Genomic DNA, 13,594 nt, shown 5'->3' on the forward strand with positions numbered 1-13,594 from the left:
AAAAGAGCTATGATTCCGTACATCAATGACGGCTTTTCACATTTACGGGCAGATTTGTGAGTGTCATACGGAAGTTATTTTCACGAGCGATGCGGTGTCTCCTGCGGCCGTAATTTTACTAGGGAAGCGAGTGAAAATACAGTAGTAGTAATAGGTGTCACCGTAATGGGCGGATTTTGGCAGGAGGTTCAGTGAGGTTCAGTGAGGCACAGTGAAACACAGTGAGGTACAGTGAGGTTTCAGGAGGTTCAATGAGGTTTACAAATTTTTGGCAGGAGGTTCAGTGAGGTTTGAAATTTTGGCAAGAGGTTTAGTGAGGTTCGGGGGGGAGTGGCAGAAGGTGGTTTGAGGTGCAGCAGGCGCCGACGATTTGGACCCCCTAGCCCAGTAAAAATTTGCATTTTTTTCAATTTTTGGCAGGAGGTTCAGTGAGGTTTCAGATTTTGGCAGGAGGTTCAGTGAGGTTTAGGGGTTTTGGCAGGAGGTGGTTTGAGATGCCGCAGGCGCCGACGATTTTGACCCCCTAGTGCAGTCAAAATTAGCAATTTGCAAAATTTGACATGAGTTTGGCTCTTTTTTGCTAAACATTGAATTACAAGTATATCTTGGAGCCGTAACACTCTGATTTGGGTCCTTAGCGCGGTGGCGTGGGTGGTGCGCCCCTAGCTTACCCGAAAAAGCTTAAATGTGTCAGCTAAACCCTTGCCTTGACTAGAAAGCTTGTAATTGTGGCGCACCGTCCCCTCCCTCAAATTTAGGACAGAGGCTCGGAGGCGGGGATGGCATCAGACCCCCTAACTTACCCGAAACAGTTAAAATGTGGCACTTGAGCCCTTGGTTTGCCTGGAAAGCTCGCCATTGTGGCGCACCTACCTCACCCCCCCCCCAAAAAAAGGACCATGACACAGTGGTGCGGATGACACACCGGACCCCCTAACTTACCCAAAAAAGTTAAAATATTGCACATGAACCCTTGGCTTGCCTGGAAAGCTTGCAATTGTGGAGTACCCTCCCCTTCTCCAAATTTTTTACCGATACTGGGCCCACTGGATTACCCAAAATGTTTCAAAATGTTGTGAACCCCTACATTCTTTTACTCTGGCACGCTGGCAACCAATGCTTGAATGTGTCTGCCATCCCCTTTTTTATACCACTGCCAAGAGATGTAGGAATGTGGCACATAAGCTCTTTTCTTCAAAAGTTGAAAAACTTGGGAACGCAGCACACTTCGAGCCCCTGACTTGATTAAGATAAATCCTATGGCTGCTTTTGGAGCATATTCATAGCAGGGGAGTGATGTATACGGTACGGCAGTCACATTGGATATACGAGCGAGTCTCCCCGACTTTGCTGCAAATAACAGGGAACAAGTGACATTCTTTGCAGTCGGCATGGACGATAAGAGTCAAGGGATAATGTGGTAAGTTTATTTGGTAGACATTTAATTAATGTTCATTTTCTTCGACCAAATATGTGTATTTTTTTTCTATGTTGATATGCAGCATCGGACCGACCTGGCTTCGTCAATCAAAGAAACGGGGTGGCCGCATGTATATTTTCACGATTTCAACAGTTGTTTTAATATATCATCATTCTACAATATTCGATAAAGGAGTAGGTAGTATGAGAAATATGAAATTTTGCCTTTAAAATGTAAACTAGAAAGATGCCGTACTGTACCGCGCCGTCCAGCATACCGCTACAAGCGCCATTGGCCAGGCAATGCATGTTGTCCGTCAACACGTTACACTTAGCGACGAATACGAGTTTGAAGGTTGTTTACAACTAACTAGAAGGCCTCCATCGGGCTCTCTTTCCACTTCTGCAATTCTGTAACCATAGAAATTGTAAAACCATTTCAGTCGGATTGAAAGTTAGAACTCACCCACAATCTGCAGTATCTGTTCAACCCGTGAAACAGTGATAGTTTGTATTCAACACCACACCGTCTTAGGTTACACCGAGGTCCCTCTAGAGGGACCGTGTGGTCACACGTGTCCATCAATGCCTCATAACTGCCCTTAGGCCTATAAAACTGCATTTACTATAATGACAGGAAAACAAAATTAATGAAATATCACAGAAGCAGCACAGGTGTCGTTTAAAATGTTTATTTCGGTGGTTAACCCGTTGGCATATAAACATTCCGTGATCATACAGGTCATGACGTGTACTACATTGCATGCTGCACCGGTGGGGCTACGCTACCGGTGCGGAGCTAATCGATGTGCAGCCTAGGTCAAAGTCAATGTTCTGTTTTCTATACCTTTGTTAGTGGATATATAAAAAGGTCTGACCTATTTTGAAAATTGTGTCCTGAATCGATTCGCGATGTTAAGTTATCGCATTGATATTGAAGCTTTAAAATTTCTTTCGATAAATATGCGGCACGGCAGTGAACTTGCTGATCTTAGGCCAAAAGAAAGGGGGGAAACACTTGAAACAAGCAATGTCAGAAGCGAAGTTTTTCATGCAAAGTATTTAACCGATGAACAAACGCCAAGCTGTCAGTTTACAATCCTGTTTGCAACTTTTGTTCTGCGTTGAGTTCAAAGTTCATTGACTTTAGCACCAAACGTAAGGTGACACAGAAACACAAAGCAAATAATGCTGTGTTTTGAATGAGAGCTTGCATAGTGAAAAAAGTAATTACTACTATATCACCTTGTTTATGCTTGTTTTAAATTCTGTTTCAGACCTGTGTTCCTGACGTAAAAAGTAAGCTATGAATTACAAAAATGATTATAACTGTGAAAGTTAAATAAAGTGACTAATCGAACGAAAAATCGGAAAGTTGATCGTTTCACGATATTTTTCCTGTCAATGAAGAAAAACTTCAAACAAATCACAGCCACTGATGTAAATTACACGCAAATTTATATAAAACAAAGTCATACACAACAACACTCCCTATATAATACTTTACATTTATTGTGCTAAATTATTTCTATTCAGCAATTTTTGCTTGCTTAAGTGTTATAGTCAGCTTCACTAAATTTGAAATAATTTTTGTTATGCAGTGTCATATTTTTGTTTATAATGTCGATGGATTTTACAGATAAAGTCACCTCACAGTAATATTTATTTTTAAATTTTATCTATTACCCCTCCCTTATACTTATACAGAATCGTATGAGGGGTAAATCACAAAATCTGGTGCAGATTGAGTTTTTTTTTTTTTTTTTTTTTTTTCATGAATTTCATTACAATTCTATAACCACTCTTCTTATAATTTATCTTCTTTTTAGGTTGCTCTTGATTCTAATGTGCTGATCGCCAACAAATAAAGTAGATGACTAGTTGCACACATGAGACTTTCGTCATGAGAAACTCATCCATAGGTTGATGCCAGTGAAACGATCGTGTCTCAAGGAACGTACAGGTGACCATCCACTCCAACCCATCCCGTCCTTCTTCCAGAATACTGTACCTGAGAACCATTCAATATCGAAGGTTTTCGTCATGGATCATCATTTCTGCAAAAATACTTGACTCATATTTGGACATATTTGAATGACATTTTCAAAGTTTGGGAGAATAACCGTTTTGTTCGAGAGAAGATATAATCAGTTACTGTGACACAACATTTTCTTGCTTCACAACTTAAATATGATACATCAGGAAAGTAATGTGGATCCATAGTAATATTTGTATGTTCCAAGGCAGTCCTCTAAGTATTCATCATAGAAATTTAGGTTAAATACCTGAAAGATACAGAAATTTATTGTCACTGAGAATCAATGCTAGGGTCACAGAGTAGGAAAAGAGCACGGGATATTATTTGAAGATCCGTTGAAAGCAGAACTGTGATTCAATTCTTAGAAGGTACCTTTCAGTTTATGGTTTATTTCTGGCATCATGAAGAAATAAAGCCAACTGTATGAAGAAGTCATGTCAACTTGTCAAGTATGTGGTATCTCACCATAAACTGGGACAACCTTACTTCTATTTCTGTTTTGTTTTGTTTTTTTTTCATTGAAGCCCCCACAAAAGAACTTTTAAATATAGAAAAAATAAATAAACTGCTTTTCCTAAAAATTGCTTTTTACCCACAGCTTTCTTCTTTCACTGATATGATTTGGTTTGATGTCTACATGTTTAGAAAAGGTCTGCAAGTACAGCCTCTGCTACTTAATAGCTTAATTGTGAACAAAAGATCACAATATCATAATACAGGCTAAAATAATGGAAAAAATAAGAGGACCAAACTGTCATTTGTTCTGTTCTTACTGAATAATACGTTTTACTGACAAAAAATTGGTGGTAATGTACAAACCTTGTACAATTCAACCTTTCTATTCACTCTCTGGATTAAATTCAAAGATATCCCCCCCTGCTTGAAGTATTCCTTTTTCATCCTTTCTCAGAATTCAAAACAAAATAACATGGAATTCATCCCTAAGAATTACAAACAGATGATTCTCCCTCAGATTCATAACTTACCTTCAGAAGAATATCATATTTTTGCATTCAAACCAAAGATTGAGCCCCTTCTCCCTTAACCCAAAATTTACTCATAAGTTTAATGGATGAGTTGCAACACTTATAGATTATGATAAAGCATCTAGATAGCTAAACAGACAGAAATTCAGAGGAAGAGAGGGAGGTGTGATTAAACTGACAGTAGACCAGTTGATTAACTATCTGCTCTAATTAAACATCTGCCTCTCCCTGCCTGTATTCCACACTTAAACCTTGCCAGTGTAACGACCTGAAAGTTTTGCCTAAAGTGTAAGACACCTCACCTCTGCCATCTGGGGCTTCACTGACTTTGTACTGTTGAAAAGTTGAAAAAAGGAAAATGACGTTAATTGATGGCCTTTGGGGTGTGAGGGCCAGAATTATTATCCAAAAAGGTCATCACATCTTCTCTTCTACTTTTCTCATAGATCCTGCATGATAGAAATATAAAATATGTTATATTTGACAAATGCATAGGCAGAACTCAAATAAAGAATTGTCAAGGTACCCCTTTCTCTTCTTTCCAAGAGTTAAATTTAAAGGACAAATCACAGTTTAATAGAGGGAGAGTAAGAGCTGGTGAATCAATAAAATAGTTCTCTACTGTTGCTGGGTGTACTACTAGAATGTTTATACCAACAAACAAATAGCATGAGAGCAAATCCTTGTTGGTTGCATCTGTACCATAATCTATAAGTGTTGCAACTCATCCATTTAACTTATGAGTAAATTTTGGGTTAAGGGAGAGGGGGCCCAATCTTGGTTATGAATGCAAAAATATGATATTCTTCTGAAGGTAAGTTATGAATCTGAGGGAGAATCATCTGTTTGTAATTCTTAGGGATGAATTCTATGTTATTTTGTTTTGAATTCTGAGAAAGACTCCTTGTATAGGATGAAAAAGGGATACTTCAAGCAAGGGGATATCTTTGAATTTAATCCAGAGAGTGAATAGAAATGTTGAATTGTACTAGGATTGTACATTACCACCAATTTTTTGTCAGTAAAAAGTATTATTCAGTAAGAACAGAACAAATGATAGTTTGGTCCTCTTATTTTTTCCCTTATTTTAGCCTGTATTATGATATTGTGCTTTTTTGTGCATAATTAAGCTATTAAGTAGCAGAGGCTGTACTTGCAGACCTTTTCTTAACATGTAGACATCAAATCAAATCATATCAGGAAAGAAGAAAGCTATGGGTAAAAAGCAGATTCTTAGGAAAAGCAGTTTATTTATTTTTTCTATATTAAACGTTCTTTTGTGGGGGCTTCAATGAAAAAAACAAAACAAAATAGAAATAGAAGTAAGGTTGTCCAAGTTCGTGGTGAGATACCACATACTTGACAAGTTGACATGATTTTTTCATACAGTTGACTTTATTTCTTCATGATGCCAGAAATAAACCACTGAAGGTACCTTCTAAGAATTGAATCACAGTTCTGCTTTCAACGGATCTTCAAATAATATTCCGTGCTCTTTTCCTACTCTGTGACACAAGCATTGTTTTTCAGTGACAATAAATTTCTGTATCTTTCAGGTATTTAACCTAAATTTCTATGATGAATACTTAGAGGACTGCCTTGGAACATACAAATATTACTATGGATCCACATTACTTTCCTGATGTATCATATTTAAGTTGTGAAGCAAGAAAATGTTGTGTCACAGTAACTGATTATATCTTCTCTCGAACAAAACGGTTATTCTCCCAAACTTTGAAAATGTCATTCAAATATGTCCAAATATGAGTCAAGTATTTTTGCAGAAATGATGATCCATGACGAAAACCTTCGATATTGAATGGTTCTCAGGTACAGTATTCTGGAAGAAGGACGGGATGGGTTAGAGTGGATGGTCACCTGTACGTTCCTTGAGACACGATCGTTTCACTGGCATCAACCTATGGATGAGTTTCTCATGATGAAAGTCTCACGTGTACAACCTAGTCATCTACTTTATTTGTTGGCGATCAGCACATTAGAATCAAGAGCAACCTGAAAAGAAGATAAATTATAAGAAGAGTGGTTATAGAATTGTAATGAAATTCATGAAAAAAAAAACTCAATCTGCACCAGATTTTGTGATTTACCCCTCATACGATTCTGTATAATTATAATTGAGGGGGTAATAGATAAAATTTAAAATAAAATATTACTGTGAGGTGACTTTATCTGTAAAATCCATCGACATTATAAACAAAAATATGACACTGCATAACAAAAATTATTTCAAATTTAGTGAAGCTGACTATAACACTTAAGCAAGCAAACATTGCTGAATAGAAATAATTTAGCACAATAAATGTAAAGTATTATATAGGGAGTGTTGTTGTGTATGACTATGTTTTATATAAATTTGCGTGTAATTTACATCAGTGGCTGTGATTTGTTTGAAGTTTTTCTTCATTGACAGGACTTTATTTAACTTTCACAGTTATCATCATTTTCGTAATTCATAGCTTTTATTTTTTACGTCAGAAACACAGGTCTTGAAACAGAATTTAAAACAAGCATAAACAAAGTGATATAGTACTAATTACTTTTTTCACTATGCAAGCTCTCATTCAAAACACAGCATAATTTGCTTTGTGTTTCAGTGTCACCTTACATTTGGTGCTAAAGTCAATGAACTTTGAACTCAACGCAGAAGAAACGTTGCACAGGCTTGAAAACTGAGCAGTTTGGCGTTTGTTCATTGCTTAAATACTTTACATGAAAAAATTCGCTTCTGACATTGCTTGTTTCAAGTGGTTCCCCCCTTTCTTTTGGCCTAAGATCAGCAAGTTCACTGCCGTGCCGCATATTTATCGAAAGAAATTGTAAAGCTTCAACATCGATGCGATAACTTAACATCGCGAATCGATTCAGGACACAATTTTCTAAATAGGTCAGACCTTTTCATATATGCACTAAAAAAGGTATGGAAAACAGAACATTGACTTTGACCTAGGCTGCACATCGATTAGCTCCGCACCGGTAGCGTAGCCCCACAGGTGCAGCATGCTATGTAGTACACGTCATGACCTGTATGATCACGGAATGTTTATACACCAACGGGTTAACCACCAAAATGAACATTTTAAGCGACACCTGTGCTACTTCTGTGATATTTCATTAATTTTGTTTTTTTGTCATTATAGAAAATGCAGTTTTTTTAGCCTAAGGGCAGTTATGAGGCATTGATGGACACGTGTGACCACACGGTCCGTCTAGAGGGACCGTGGTGTAACAATGACGGTGTGGCGTCAAATACAAACTATTACTGTTTCAAAAGTCGAACAGATAATGCAGATTGCGAGTGAGTTCTAACTTCCGATCCGACTGAAATAGTTATACAGTTTCTATGGTTACAGAATTGCAGAAGTGTAAAGATAGCCCAATGGAGGCCTTCTAGTTAGTTGTAAACACCTTCAAACTCGTATTCGTCGCTAAGTGTTACGTGTTGACGGACAACATGCTTTGCCTGGCCAGTGGCGCTGGTAGCGGTATGCTGGACAGTGTGGTACAGTACGGCATCTTTCTCTTAGTTTACATTTTAAAGGCAAAATTTCATATTTCTCATACTACCTACTCCTTTATCGAATATTGTAGAATGATAATATATTAAAACAACTGTTGAAATCGTGAAAATATACATGCAGCCACCTCGTTTGTTTGTTTGCCAAAACCAGGTTGGGCTGATGCTGCATATCAACATAGGAAAAATACACATATGTGGTCGAAGAAAATGAATATGAATTAAATGTCTACCAAATAAACTTACCACATTATCCCTTGACTCTTATCGTCCTTGCTGACTGCTAAGAATGTCACTTGTTTCCTGTTATTTGCAGCAAAGTCGGGGAGACTCGCTCGTATATCTAATGTGACTCCCGTACCGTGTACGTCACTCCCCTGCTATGAATATTCTCCAAAAGCAGCCATAGGATTTATCTTAATCAAGTCAGGGGCTCGAAGTGTGCTGCCTTCCCAAGTTTTTCAACTTTGGAAGAAAAGAGCTTATGTACCACATTCCTAATCTCTTGGCAGTGGTATAAAAAAGGGATGGCAGACACATTCAAGCATTGGTTGCCAGCGTGCCAGAGTAAAAAGAATGTAGGGGTTCACAACATTTTGAAACATTTTGGGTAAACCAGGTGCCCCTATATCACTTGCGCAACCGTGCCACGGTAAACAATTTGGAGGAGGGCAGGGTACACCACAATTGCAAGCTTTCCAGGCAAGCCAAGGGATCATGTGCAATATTTTAACTTTTTGGGTAAGTTAGGGGGTCCGGTGTGTCATCCGCACCACCGTGTCATGGTCCTTTATTTTTTTTTTTGGGGGGGGGATGAGGGAAGTGCACAACAATTGGGAGCTTTCCAGGCAAACCAAGGGTTCAAGTGCCACATTTTAACTGTTTCGGGTAAGTTAGGGGGTCTGATGCCATCCCCGCCTCCGAGCCGCTGTCCTAAATTTGAGGGAGGGGAGGGTGCACCACAATTACAAGCTTTCCAGTCAAGGCAAGGGTTTAGCTGACGCATTTTAGCTTTTTCGGGTAAGCTAGGGGATCCAGTGCCACACACTACGGACCCAAATTGGGCGCGCCACACTTTTTTGGGTATACTAGGGGGCCGCGCCACCCGCACCATCGCGCCACGGACCAAAATCAGAGTGTTACGGCTCCAACATATACTCGTAATTTAATGTTTAGCAAAAGAAGAGCCAAAATCATGTCAAATTTTGCAAATTGCTAATTTTGACTGTGCTAGGGGTCCAAATCGTCGGCACCTGCGGCACCACAAACCACGTCCTGCCAAAACCCCAAAACCTCACTGGACCTCCTGCCAAAATCTGAAACCTCACTGAACCTCCTGCCAAAAATTGAAAAAATGCAAATTTTTACTCGGCTAGGGGGTCCAAATCGTCGGCAGCTGCGGCACCTCAAACCACATCTTGCCAATTCCCCCCTCCCGAACCTCACTGACCCTCCTGCCAAAATGTCAAACCTCACTTAACCTCCTGCCAAAAATTTGTAAACCTCACTGAACCTCCTGAAACCTCACTGTGCCTCACTGTGCCTCACTGAACCTTACTGAACCTCCTGCCAAAATCCGCCCATTACGGTGCCACCTATTACTACTTACAGTAACATTATACCGCATATTTTATATCGTACAAACGTCCAAGCGAGGTCATGGAGTCTGTTATTATTACATAAATTCCCAAATTTCACACAGTGGTTACCTTGTTAAGCAAGTAAATTCTTTTGTTCGGCGAATGAATATTACGCAATCAACAGAGTTATTCAGCCCTCAACTACTACACTGAAACAGTGCCACATGAGCCTCTCACACACAAATGACACAACAATTTGTTTTCAAGTGAAACCGTTCCTGTTTTATACCATTATAACTGGAATTTATGTATTATGTTTCAGTTGCATCATTCAATTTGAGTCGGAATCAGAGTAGATCACTGCAGGTCTGCGGCAATTTGTTGGAGGCAACGTTACGTGGTACACGGGTAGAGACTGCGACTGTTGAGATAGGGAGCTATTTCTGGTAATGTTGAAGGTAAAGCTGAACGATCCACCACTGATTTGTGCATTTGAGAGCATCCCTAGTAATTGCGGCAATTAATGGAGGGCATTTTGTTGCACTGATGACATAGTACCTCAAACAGCATACGAAGGACTGCCACCGTTACCGATGTATGTTGTGCCAGAATCAGGCTTGTACTTCCGGTCGTGGTTGGTCGTGGATCAAATGCATGCTGTGTCCCAGCGAGTATGTTACTCAACTCACACTGATGGTATGTACTGGCCATAGATTATCGATTGAGTTATGCCAGATTTTTGTGCCAGTATAGTTGTGAATCCACTGTTGTTGCGTTTGCCATTGATTTAATGATGCTATTTAACTTGCTGACACCTTTAGGTTGGTTCCTGAACCACAAAATACTGTAGATTTCCCATAATTCATTGCGATTTGTATCCTCGGAGATACCTGAGTGAAGTCTACTATGTCTCCCATGTGTAGACAAATTCACAGACTATTTGTCAACATTCTTCTCAATTCATTTTAAATAATTTGGAAAATTATGCCTAATTAAGAGAGGAGATAGCATTTTTGTGAAATTTGCCAGAGATTGTGTCCTCAGCCATACAGAATAATGTGATGGAAAGTAGGGAGACTAGTTGCACCTGTTTTATGAAACAAAAGGATATTGATTTTTTCCGATGGAAGTGACAAAAGAAATTTGCATGCTAAGTTTTCTCAGAGAATGACCCCTTCAGTTCGTCATAACTTGCTGCCTTAAAAGTATGGCATTTGTAGTACTTGCAGAATGTGACTTTTATGGTTGTTTAGTGGTTATTTTAAAAGTTTCACTAAAATATCTGAACGTACTTTTACTAGATATTATTTAAAATGTATTCTGATGCTGCACATCAGTGCTTACACGCAGAACTGAAAAAGTTATTGGAAAAGTAACCTTCAAGGATACAAATCGAAGAGTATTGTGGGTAATTTATTGTACCGTGAACCACATGCACCTATCAAGGTTGTTCTTGACATATTCAAATCAAAGGTAGTACGGAGAATCTTCAACATTCTCGGACTGTGGACGTTTTGATGCACATGCTTTATATGCAGCGACGGGACAGGTATCGGGTGTTGACGGAGTATCGCAACCTTCGGACCCGACTGACATGTGTTGCCTGGCTCGCCTTTTCTGTTCTTCGTCAGCCGATCGTTGTACAGTAGATACTCTCCCGTTTCATCTCAGGGTAAGTGGATGTCTCCCAATTTCATCTGACGATGTTCATTACTCCCCTGAGACCGAAAAACTTGGTATTATTCAGCCACACGGTGTTAAAGTATACTGTCACCTGTTCCAATTTTGCCACAGTCACCATGGAAAGAGAAAATTTAACCAATCACAGGTTTTAGGCGGGTGGCCGCTTTTTTAAAAACAGCGCCCTCACATGGGCATTTTGAATACCAAGGAACGCTCCTTTGACCATATGTGGGCATATTTAAATTACAGATGACTGTATACCTTTAAGGATCGCGGTTGGAGTGTGTGTACCTTGTTGACCTGCTTCCCTCATTGCTCTTTCATGTGCGTCTGTCACGGCCTGGGCCTTGTTGGGCCTTTTCAAGCAGCTCCAGTTGTTTTCTCTTAGTAGCGAGGGCTTCCGTACTCTTTCTGAACTGCTCATCTTTAATTATATTGACTCTGTGGTCGTTGTCACGCAGGTAACGAGCGATCGATTTTTGAAAGCTTGAGATTGAGTCCGGTTCGCATTTCTGTCCATTCTTTCTGGCGTAACCTTAGAAAAAACGGGCCAGCAGTTGATTCAACTCAGGTAGTGGTTTGTTGAGAACTTTGGGAGTTTCATCTGTCATGGTGTGAAGCAATACCTTAAAAACTGCCATTTCACGTCTGATTTTCATTTTCGTGTTTTGGTTTTTAAACGCGTCGACCAGGACGCCGACATCAGCTGTGTTGACATGGGCATACTTTCCTGTGCTCACAGTCCCTTGCAGCACTGTCAACGACGCTTCCGTCGTGGAAGCCTTGGAAAATACTTGTTTCTCCGTTACACAAGGTGTTTCCATCGTCACTCCGTAATAAAATTCCTTTTCCAAATGTTCAAAATATTCACAAAACTGCCAGTCGCAATACCTGTCCTCCATCAAGCTGGTTTCAATATCCAGCAGACGACAATATTACCAAAGTATAAAGTAGTCCACCAAATTTGATACTCATTTGCATAGTTTAGCGTGAAAATGCCGAAAAATTATTGAATGGGCACGTGACCAACTAGCATATTTATTTCATGGCATATGGCATTCTCCCTTCAATCTGTAAGTTCGATTTAAGCGGTAGGACAAGGAGTTAATTGTTAGCAATTTGTAATATTGTGGAAAAACTAATGAAGTGTAGGAAGGAACTGTTTGATCAATGTAATATGCAATGAATACTGCCAAAAATTGAATTTTGAAAATGAGCTATTTTTTCTCATATGCACATTTCCGAGAGACAATACCAACTTTATGTGGTAGGGCACAACAGAATAATCTGAAGTACATTTGTAGTAAAATACGGATACTGATACAATATGACCGTAAGAATTAGGTGCGGATACGTTGGTACTGCACTGTGCCGTAGTCAGACTGGCTCTGTATAGTGCAGCACTCATGCAATATTATAGACTTTTGCTTAAATATTGTGTTTTCAAAAGTTTTTCTTTTCCTTGATAGCGATTAGATAAATTGGCGCTTTATATTATTGATCTACTACCATTTGCATTTTTGCAACTTCTGACATTCGAGACACTATATCTATTTCTGATCATTCACTTGACAAAAAGCTTGATATACGTTCAGTATAGTTACGTATATTGACGTATATGGAACATAAAATTAATTGTATACGTGACGTATATATTTGAATATGAAACACGTTAATACGTTGATCTACGTAGCGCATATCTCTGCACAATAAGAGTCAACGAAATAGAATCAAATTCCTTTCCACTACTGTGTTAGAAAATATACCAGGCTATCCAAATTCTCAGCGGTGTTGAGCACCTCCTGGGTGACTGTGAAAATTAAACATCTCAATTAACTAGAAAACTGATTGAACACAGAAATACGGACAAAATGTTACTTGCATATTGTAAAATGATATCATTCACAACATCTTTTGCTCGATAGGATATAGAGGCAAAGCTTTACCACTTAAAAAAAAAAACATTTTGGAATCCTCCAAAGATTCTGTCAGAGTTACTCAATGTCTATATGTATATTTATCTATGTGTACGCTTTTTAGAATGTTGACAGTTTGACTAATAAAATATTCCGCTTGACAAAATCGGCCATAAAAATCACCACAAACAAGTTGCTTAAGAAGGCTAGAAATATATTTAGGAAGATAAACACCCCGCAAGATACAATTCACGGCAAATTTTAATGTTTGATTGGCACGTTCGATGTTTAGAAACACCATGGCCGAGCCAGTGAGGCCACAAGTTGATTTTTAACAATAAATGCTTCGTCGAAAAACGCTTTCTAACACAAGATAAAGTAAACAACAACAAAAAACCGATTACTAAACCGATCAATTTTATAAACCACATAGCTGA

Source organism: Ptychodera flava, assembly GCF_041260155.1.
Source record: "Ptychodera flava strain L36383 chromosome 23 unlocalized genomic scaffold, AS_Pfla_20210202 Scaffold_24__1_contigs__length_23054250_pilon, whole genome shotgun sequence".
Classification (NCBI taxonomy): domain Eukaryota; kingdom Metazoa; phylum Hemichordata; class Enteropneusta; family Ptychoderidae; genus Ptychodera; species Ptychodera flava.